Raw genomic sequence first — 10,492 nt, forward strand, 5'->3', positions numbered from 1 at the left:
CGGGGTCCAGCTGTGCACAGGAGGCAACAGCTGGGGAAGGCCAGGCAGGGAGGTGCTCACCACACTCCTGACCTTCTTCTGGGTCATGTGGGGAGTGGTCTCAGTGTCATCATGTCTTGCCCAGCCCACCAGGCCAGACCCCCAATCAGGACAGAGCAGAGAGTCATGGGGACAGTGTGAGGATGCTTCCGCATCTGACCAAGTATACAGTGTTTGTATGTGATTAAAGTTAAGTGGTTATCCACTGAAAACTGATGACTATGAAGTATAAGAACTTTTATGCAAGCCTCATGGTAACCATAAAGAAAAACTTTCAGCCAGGCGTGGCGGCTCATGCCTGTAATCCCAGCACATTGGGAGGCCAAGGCAGGTGGATCACGAGGTCAGGAGTTCAAGACCAGCCTGGCCAAGATGGTTAAACGCTGTCTCTACTAAAAATACAAAAATTAACTGGGCGTGGTGGCGGGCACCTGTAATCCCAGCTACTTGGGAGGCTAAGGCAGAGAATTGCTTGAACCCACAAGGCAGCTATTGCAGTGAGCCGAGATTGTATCACTGCACTTCAGCCTGGGTGACAGAGCGAGACTTTGCCTCAAAAAAAACAAAAAAACAAAAAAAAAAACCTTTCACTAGATACAAAAAAGAAAGAGAAATCATTCTATATATATCACTAAAAACAAAAAATCAAATCACAAAGGAAGATAGAAAGCAGGAAGTGAGGGAAAAAATTGCTGAACAGAACATCATTAACCAAGTGGCAATAGTAAGTCTTAAGTATAAATAATTACTTTACATGCAAATAGATCAAATGCATCAACAGATTGTCCAAAAAGATAGAAAACGAAGGTCCAACGATATGCTGTCAACAACACTCACCTTAGACTTAGTAGAAGGAAATAAATAAAAAGATTAGAGCAAAAATAAATAAAGCAAAAATGAAGTTGTATACTTTAAATACACACAGGTTTGTCAACTATACCTCAATAAAGCTGTAAAAAGAAAAAGAAAAAATGGTCCAAAATTTTATCCATGCAAGAAGAATAAGTCCTAGAGATCTATTATACAACATAGGTCCTACAGTAAATTTTACAGTACTTTATACTTAAAAAACTTGCAACTGGGTGCGGTGGCTCACGCCTGTAATCCCAGCACTTTGGGAGGCTGAGGCAGGCAGATCATGAGATCAAGAGATTGAGATCATCCTGGCTAACATGGTGAAACCCCGTCTCTACTAAAGATACAAAAAATTAGCTGGGCGTGGTGGCGCATGCCTGTAGTCCCAGCTACTCAGGAGGCAGAGGCAGGAGAATCATTTGAACCGAGGAGGCGGAGGCTGCAGTGAGCCAAGATTGCACCACTGCACTCTAGCCTGGTGACAGAGCAAGACTCTGTCTCAAAAAAAAAAAAAAAAAAACTTGCCTAGAGGGTGTATTTTATGTTGTGTTTTTATCACATAAAATAATAATAAATAAGAGCACCAGGGAAAATTTTGGAGTTATTGGATATGTTTACAGAATAGACTGTGTTGATGGTTTTACAGATACATACTTATCTCTAAAACTATCCAACTTACATATTAAATATGTACTGCTTTTTGTAAGTCAATCCTTCCATAAACTCATTTTGTAAAAGGCAGATAAGTAACAGAAGGAAAAATAGAAACAAAGAACAGGTGCATGAATAGAACACGGTTAACAAATATGGTTTATTATTAATCCAATTATGCCAATAACTAATCAATGGTCTAAATTCATCTCTTAAAAGACAGATGTAGAGTAAATCAAACAACAAAATGCAACTGTATGGCATCTTCAAGAAACACTCTTTAAATATAAATACACATATAGTTTAAAAGTCAAGGTATACAGAAAGATACACTATACTAAGACTAATAAAAATAAAAACTTGTTTTGAGACAGAGGGGACTTTAGAACAAGGGAATTCATCAGGGATAAACAGGAACATTTGTTAATTTTAAAAGGGTCAATTTTTCAATCACGGATATCAATGTACACATATATGCCTCAATGTATATGCCCAATGACAGAGCATCAAAACACAAGGCAAAAACTGATAGAACTGCAAAGAGAACTAGATACATCCAGTATTTTAGTTGAAGATTTTAATACCTTCGATCAGTAATAGACAGACATGGCAGACAGAAAAATCAGGACTATTCTAGTTGAACTCCCCCAGCATGATTAATCAACTGAATATAATAGATATCTATAGAATACTTCCACCCAGCAACAGAATAAGGGAACGTCTACCAGGATACACCACATTCTAGGCCATAAAATATACATTGAACAATGCAAAAGAATTAGAAATCACAAAACATGTGTTCTATGTTTTCATACCCAATGGAATCAAACTAGAAATCAGTTAACAGAAAGATCCGGAAAATCCCAAGATACTTGGAGATTTAAAGCATATGCTTGTAAGTAAAATATGGGTCAAAGAAAACAACACAAGATAAAATAAAATTAAAAATAGTGTGAGGGTCTCTCATAGGGGGGCATATTGTGAAGGTAAGACAGAAATCAGTGGCATCCTTGAAACAGTTGCTGGGAACTGAACTGCACCATCAGCAGAGAGGGCATAGTAGGTCCACTGGTGGCTGAACTATTAGAGGAGATACTGCGAGTGAGGTGCAGCTGCAGATTTGAGGCAGACTCACCAACGGTGAGGGAAGAGCAGCAAATGAGTCATAACCAGGGTCTGACTGTAAGGTGGCAGGATGTCAGCAAAGGCATGACTGGTGAGCTAAAAGGCTGGCTACTGGGTGGTGTCTGAAATGACCCTATGATAAAAACTGTCCATGACCTGAGAGCCGAGTAATTGGTGAACAGGCCTGGAGAAGACACAATTATGTGAGGAACTTTGGGAAACCTGGGACAGCAAAAGCCACGGCACACTGAGGCTTGGAAAAATGGTTCCATGGGGATGTAAAAGGAGTTGAAAGGTCCGGGTGGCAGTAGGCTTGGAGTTGCTGCATTGTGAGCAACGGCAGGCTAGAATGGGACAGGACCGAGAGGACTCAGAACTAAGCAGTAAGGTCTAAACACACTGCGTGTGCTGGAGGTGATGTCATAGGCACAAAAGCTTGATCCTTTAGGTGGCCCAATCAACCCTAAGTTTTGGATCCTTTCCATCCCGAATGGCTGCGAAGCACAACTGAGATGCCAAGTGTTTCTAGGAGGCACAGGCTGTAGAAACAGTGATAAGGGTGGCCTAAGAGTTAAACTCAATGGGGCCTGAGGCTGCCTCCATACCTTGAGTCTCTACGTATGGAGCTGCAACATAACTTAGCATGGAAAGAAACCTGAAGCCTAACTTAAGAGTGTATTTTTGTAACAAATAGCTGAGTCCCAACCAACAAAAGCAGCTGAGATTCAGCCAATCATAGGCTGCCAACTTATCAAATCATGCCTAATAAATGCAAATGCAAAGCCATAACTGGTCCAGCTGTTTGTGGACCTCACTTATATTTTCCGTCTATAAATGCTCCCTCCTGCACACACTTTGGAGCAGAGCACTGACCTCTTCTGGTCCTGAAGGCTGCCTGATTTGTGAATAATTCTCTACTCAATTAAAATCTGTGAAATTTAATTTGTCTAAAGTTTTAAATACATCAGTAAAGGTCTTGCTGGATAGGAATGTAGTCATGATTGGTGGGTCAGTGTGTGGCCATCCTGGGTGCATGACAGGGATGGTTACAATGAGAGAGTCTTCCAGCAGGTGGAAAAATCAGTATGTGATCTGGAAAGGCATGAACTAGTCTCCAGGGGGTACAAGGCATAGAAGCTTCATGGGCATGAGGTAGTTCCTGGAAGATTGGAAAGATCTGAGTGGGCTCAAGGACTAGATGAGTGTCACAAAAGCGCTAGCCTGTAAAGTTGTCACAGCAATAGAGGGGTCTGAAGAAAAGCTAAGAAAAAAAGGTGAGGAGGCGTTTATGGAAGCTGATCCAGAAGGGAAGCTTGCTATGTGTTAGAAAAAAGCAGACTTCTTATAAGAGAAAGTGGCCTGTGACACAGAAGGCTGCCTGTGGTCAATCAGGCAGTGATATTAGTCAGTAGCATTGTCACATAGCAAGATGGCAGAGTCCACGGGATAGGAGTCAATTAGCAGTGAAGTCCCAGCTTCCACTTCTCATGAGGAAAGATGTGAGTGCCAGAGAGAAGGTGTCATGAGGCCGATGTTGCAACTAATTGTTGGAATTCTGGCAATCCAGCAGTGGAGGCACTGCATGGTGAAAAATCAAAGTGAGAAAAGGGGGTCAAATCTGGAGTGACTCTTGTAGGCAGCACAGTCAGAATCAGTCAGTGTAATGACAATGGGACCCTGAGTCAGCCCAGTCCAGAAGCAGCATAAGAAGTTGGGTCCCCAGGAGGTGAACTGGGTCCAGTGGATGGCCTCTGCCTGAGGCACCATTCGAGAGTTCCTAGTTGGAGCCGTAAGTGGAAGCACAGCTCACAGGCTTGCTGACAGTAGTAGTAGTAGCAGTGGTAGGAACAGAAGTCAGGGCACTCCTTCCAACACTGGAGATGCTAATCAAATGGCATTTTAACAGTATGAGCAGGGTCCTGTCCTCACTATCAGGTGTATTTTTGGTACAAATGACCCCGGGGGTGCTTATTGGCACTGGAGGGGCAGTTTCTGGTCTGAGGTTTGTGGTAGACAACGTGGAGTTAGTAGTAAGCAGGCCATACAGTAGAGGACATCAACAGGGAGGCTCCCAGTCCAGAGCATTGCATGGCAGTCATCCTCAGGAGGTTTGCCCAGGATATAGAGATGAGGCCCTGAATGAGAAGCACTAACATAAAGCAAAAGCAGCAGTGGCAATAACCAGGATGGGGTATGTCTGTTGGCCAGAAATGTGATTCAGCCCAAGTTACCTTATTGCTAGAAACCTAAAGGGGGTGATGTGCTTCCCAGGGCATCTGCCAGGATATTTTTCTAGTCTGCCAGCTGTCAGCTCACTCTCATGCAGGGTTGATTCTGCAGTCGGGTTCCAGAACCCCCAGTGGGACAGCGAGGTGGTGGTGGCTGCCATGTCTCAAAGTGGGATCAAATACAGGGTGGTTGGTGGCACACCCAACCCTGTAACAGTAACTGGACAGGGAGAGGTGAGGAGACCCTGAGATGCCAATGCCCATGGTGGGTGGCCTTGAGGTATGGATAGCATCCCTGAGAAGACAGGTAAGTGGAAAACATGATTCAAGGATTCCTTTCCTAGGGCCAGGACAAGGGCTGTGGCAGCATCAAAGTCCAGTTAACCCACAATGGGGTGGCAGGTTGGCCTAAAGAACCATGCAGAAAGACTGAAAGGCGGGTTTGCCTCCTGGGTGTGGAGATGAGTAGTGGCAGCAGTGGGCAGCTGTTAATATGGGCCAGCACCAGGGGCAGACATTAGTGCCAAGAAGGAGTCAAGTGGCCAATGTGTTTACAAAGAAGGGATGTTTTTCCAACTGCCCACACATTCTCTCCATTAGCCCACTGCAGTCTGCTGGTATGGAAGGTGAAATGCCCAGGTGAATGCCATTCCCCAGTGCCCACTGTTGGGTGACCTCAATTGTAGAATGGGTACCTTGGTTGGACTGAATGACATGGGGGTTCCACAAAGGGGTCAGGACTGAGGTAGGAAGAAGACCTTCTGGGCTGTCAACATCAACAGAAAAGCAAGGAGCAGGCTAGAGTAAGTGTCAACAATAGTGAGCATAGCTGGTGAGGCCCGCTCCTTGCTGGAGTAGGCCAATAAAATCGACTTGCCACTTGGCATGTGGGTAGTCACCTCTCCAAATGTGACTAAGGGAGAAAAAAGAGTGATGTCTCATCAGCAGAGCAGCCAGTCTTGGACGGCCCAAGCAAATGAGCTGGATGGGACAAGGAAGCCCCATATGTAAATCCAAGTTGACAGTCAGGCCTAGCTTAGATGTCCCAAAGTCAGGTGTGCCCAGGAGGTCCAGCCGGTCCAAGTACCACAGTCTCAGCTATAAGGGTAGAGATGTGGGTAAGGCAGTCTGCCTTTTGGTTATATTGAGAGGCAGCATCTTTGTGACTGCTGTGAGCTGACACATGGTGAACAAGTGGCACAATTATTAAGTATCAGCAATGTACCCCCAAAGGGAAGCAACCCCACCCCAGTGCCTGATCATGGTCATCCAGTGTGATGCCACCCACAGCCATCAGCAAAGGCCCCAGAATTGGTGAAGATGTGGATTTCAGGATGGCCTTGGATGGTAGAATCAGGACAATGGCTGTAGTTTCTGCCCACTGAGCTGAATGACCCTTCCTCTGCAGCTGGAAGGGGGTGTCTGAAGCAGAAGGACGGCTAGTAGCTACCCAGATGGCACCTCTGCATGCCCCATCAGTGAAGCAGGCATACCCCTGCTGCAACAATGTGATGGCCCCCCAGCTGGTGGAAGGGCCCCAACTAACCAAAGGCTGAGTGGGAGCTGTTTATTGGAGATCTTCCTCAGGCACACTGGAGGAGCAGAGACTGAAATCCTCATGAGGCACTGAAACTCTTAAGCGTTCGGGCTTGGCTCAGTCCCGTGACTACCATTTCCACTTGGCAAGAAATGGTAGGTGGTGGTGCCCAGTTTGCAAAGATGAAGATCCCAAATCCGGCCGGGCGCGGTGGCTCACGCCTGTAATCCCAGCACTTTGGGAGGCCGAGGCGGGTGGATCACGAGGTCAGGAGATCGAGACCATCCTGGCTAACACAGTGAAACCCCGTCTCTACTAAAAATACTAAAAATTAGCCGGGCGTGGTGGCGGGCGCCTGTAGTCCCAGCTACTCGGGAGGCTGAGGCAGGAGAATGGCGTGAACCCAGGAGGCGGAGCTTGCAGTGAGCCGAGATCGCGCCACTGCACTCCAGCCTGGGCGACAGAGCGAGACTCCGTCTCAAAAAAAAAAAAAAAAAAAAAAAAAGATCCCAAATCCAAGGCACAATGGGGATCTATTTTTAATGTGATGGGCTTGGATCCTGTCAGTGTCCATCTCAGAGAGGGCTAGGTAAGCTGCAGCCAGCTGTCTCAAGAGAGTCAAACACATTAAACCCAGGATTTATGCCAAAAGCCCACTGGAAGAAGAGACCTGGATTGGGTAATCTAAAGCCTCTATGTGTCAAAAAGCGATGTTCTTGAAACCTAAAGCCAAAATCTGCAAATCCTTCCTCCAGAGGACCAATAGAAGAGCCTCCTGGACTGCCTGCTGGTCAACCCTTAAAGCTTCTTCTGGAGAAGGGCCTGAGTGAAGGTGGATGTCTCACAGGTGACCTGAAAAATTGAACTTACTGGAGGTTTGGCATATGTTTTCTCCAGAAGCCAAAAATACCAACGATGCCCTGGGTCTTCTTGGTGGAGATGGGAAACCCTGAGGGTGACGAGCCTGAGGCCGACTGGTTGTAGATTTTGTCTGCCTTCCTTACTCTAAATATAGCCTCACAATTTGGACTCGGTGGGGAAAGGATGGGAGCAGGGTGAGGGATAAGAGACTACTACACGTTGGGTACAGTATAGACTCTTCGGGCGATGGGTGCACCAAAATCTCAGAAATCACCACTAAAGAACTTATTCATGTAACCAAACACCACCTGTTCCCCAAAAACCTACTAAAATTTTAAAAAAGTGACAATAGCTTAACGATGTTGAAAAGAATATAAGAATATAATAGTTCTTTCCTGATATAATTACATTTTCAATTTTATTAATTTAAGGGAGTATATTTGGCAATTCAGAAAGATCAAGGGATGAGTACTCTTTAGATTTTTAAAAGGAAACATCAATTAGAATCATTTTGTTTTGCCATAAATAATGTCATATGCTATTTAGTATGCTGGAAATTTTTCTTCTGTTATTTGACAAAAATCAAAGATTTATTCCAAAAACTAATTTTCTCAACATCAAAATTTATAATATGAGTAAATTATAATTTTAAAAATTTCCCTTAGAAATTCATGCATTCACAATGTTGATCTCCAGAACAAGGATTGAATACATTAGTCAGACGTCAGTTTCTTGATGTTTTGAATAATATAGTCTGGTAATTTCTTCTGTTTCTTAGCCTTCTGTATATAATACTTGGATATTGTCCATATTATTGAAATGCAAATTTATTGAAAGGATACTAGCATGTCCACTGAGATTTATAGTGTATCAGTTTTGGAAAAATCCCATCTCATTATATGAAACTGTACTGAAATAAGAGCAAAACATTTGCAAACCATATAGCTTCAAGTAATTAGTGACTTGTTCAGGCCTGCCCCTTAAATTTTTGTTTTTGGAAGAAATCAGTGCGTACAGACTATTGAACTTGGATACTCCACATTTAAACAATGCCAGTTTAAATTCCATTCTTCCTATAAAACTAACATTTTACATCCAAAAAAATAAGTAAATATAGCCCCACAATTTGATGGAAATGGCAGGCTGTTGTATCATGTGGGACGATGGCTCATCCCCATTGAGTTGTGTGGTTAGTTGTCAATATGAGGGCCCATTGAACCTCTCCCTCTTTGTTATCGGGCAGAAGGACATTATCCACATAGTGCCACAAGTGGACATCAGACGGCAGTCAGAGGGTAGCTAGATCTAGTCAATGCAACCTTGAGCCAGCAGAGGATTGTTGAGGTAGTCCATCAGATGCCTCCTAATGGTGTACTGTCAGCCTTCAAATCTGAAGGTGAACTGCACCTGATCTTCTTCACAAATAGACACAATAGAACATGTTTGCCAGGTCAGTAACAAAACCAAGAGGGAGAAGCATTCTGAACTTCTTCCAAGACAATGACAATGCCGGGTAAGGGGACTCTAAAAGGAAGTACAGCCTTGTTGAGGTTGCGGTTTTTAGCAATGAGCCTTCATTCCTTTCCCTGGCCTTGAGAAAGGGCCATTGGTGAGTTAAAAGGTGAGATGATGGGTTTCAGAACACAAGCTCTATTAACTGGGCAGACCCCCTCTGTGCCTTGCTTGGGTGATATTATGAGGTACTGACCACCTGGAGGAGTCTGGGGAGCTGTAAAGGTTCCCAGTAGGCATGACCTACTTCCGTGGAAAGAACTTGGTGGGGTGAGACCTTCAGTTAGGGAACTGAAGTGCCAGAACGTCCAGGCCAATGATAGGAAATGGTCATTGAGAGATGGGCAGGAGAAACACTGGTGCTCATGGGAGAAGGATGAGTCCTACCTTAACAGTGAGCATGGCAGGCATCCTAAGGGCTCATCTTCCTCTCAGTCCATCAACGGGCACAGGAAGGCTGGTGCACTGCATGGGCAAAGCAGAGATAAGAATGACCCATTATCCAGTGTGTAATAAGACTATACATGTCTGCAGGTTTGACCACCAGACTTGGATGTGATAATCTGATTGACACAGGAAAAAAAGCATTTGGCTAAATCCATCATATGATTAAAACCCTAACCAAACTAGAAATTGAAGAGTACTTCCACAATCTGGTCAAGGGCATCTAAGAAAACCTACAATAAACATCCTAAACTAAGTTAGTGGGTAAAGAATGTTTACTCCATAAGATTGGGAACAATACATGAGTAATCACTTTGACCACTTCCATCAACATTCTACTGAAGGATTTTTCTCAAGAAATAATGCTAGGAAAAAAATCAGCCAATGGCTCTTCAAAACACTTAACGTGGAAAGGACACCCTTTTCACTAAGTGGTTCTGGGAATAGTGGCTGACCATATGCTTAAGAATGAAACTGGACCCCTCTCACTCACCTGTACAAAAATTAACTCAAGATGGATTAAAGGCCTAAATGTAAGACTTAAAACTATAAAGATCCTAGGAGAAAACCTAGGAAAACTCTTCCAGACATGGGAATGCTCATACATTGTTGGTGGGAATGTCAATTAGTTCAACTTCTATGGAAAAAGTAGGGAGGTATCTCAAAGAACTAAAAGTACAACTACCTTTCGACCCAGCAATCCCACTACTGGGTATCTACCCAAAGGGAAAGAAATCATTATATAAAAAGGCACTGCACTCCCATGTTTATCGCAGCATAACTTACAACAGCAAGGTCATGGAACCAAGGTAAGTATCCACCAACGGTTCATTAAATAAAGAAAATGTGGTGCATATACACCACAAAGTACTAGGTAGTCATAAAAAAGAACAAAATCACGTCCTTTGCAGTAACACAGATGCAGCTGAAGGTCACTATCCTACGTGAATTAATGCAGAAACAGACAAGTATTGCATGTTCTCGTGTATTAAGTAAGAACAATGGGTACACATGGACATGAAGATGGAGAGAATATACTCTGGGGACTCAAAAAGTTGGGGGGAAGAGTTGAAAACGTACCTACTGGGTACAACCTCCAATATTTGGGTGATGGGTATGCTAGAAGTTCAACCCCCCCCCCCCATTGTGCATGTGATATACATATAACAAACAAGCACGTGTACCTTCTGAATCTAAAATAAAATAGAAAAAGAAAAAAGCCAAAGAAAAACATCCCGGG

The sequence above is a fragment of the Gorilla gorilla genome, chromosome 4, assembly GCF_029281585.2.
Source record: "Gorilla gorilla gorilla isolate KB3781 chromosome 4, NHGRI_mGorGor1-v2.1_pri, whole genome shotgun sequence".
Lineage (NCBI taxonomy): Eukaryota > Metazoa > Chordata > Mammalia > Primates > Hominidae > Gorilla > Gorilla gorilla.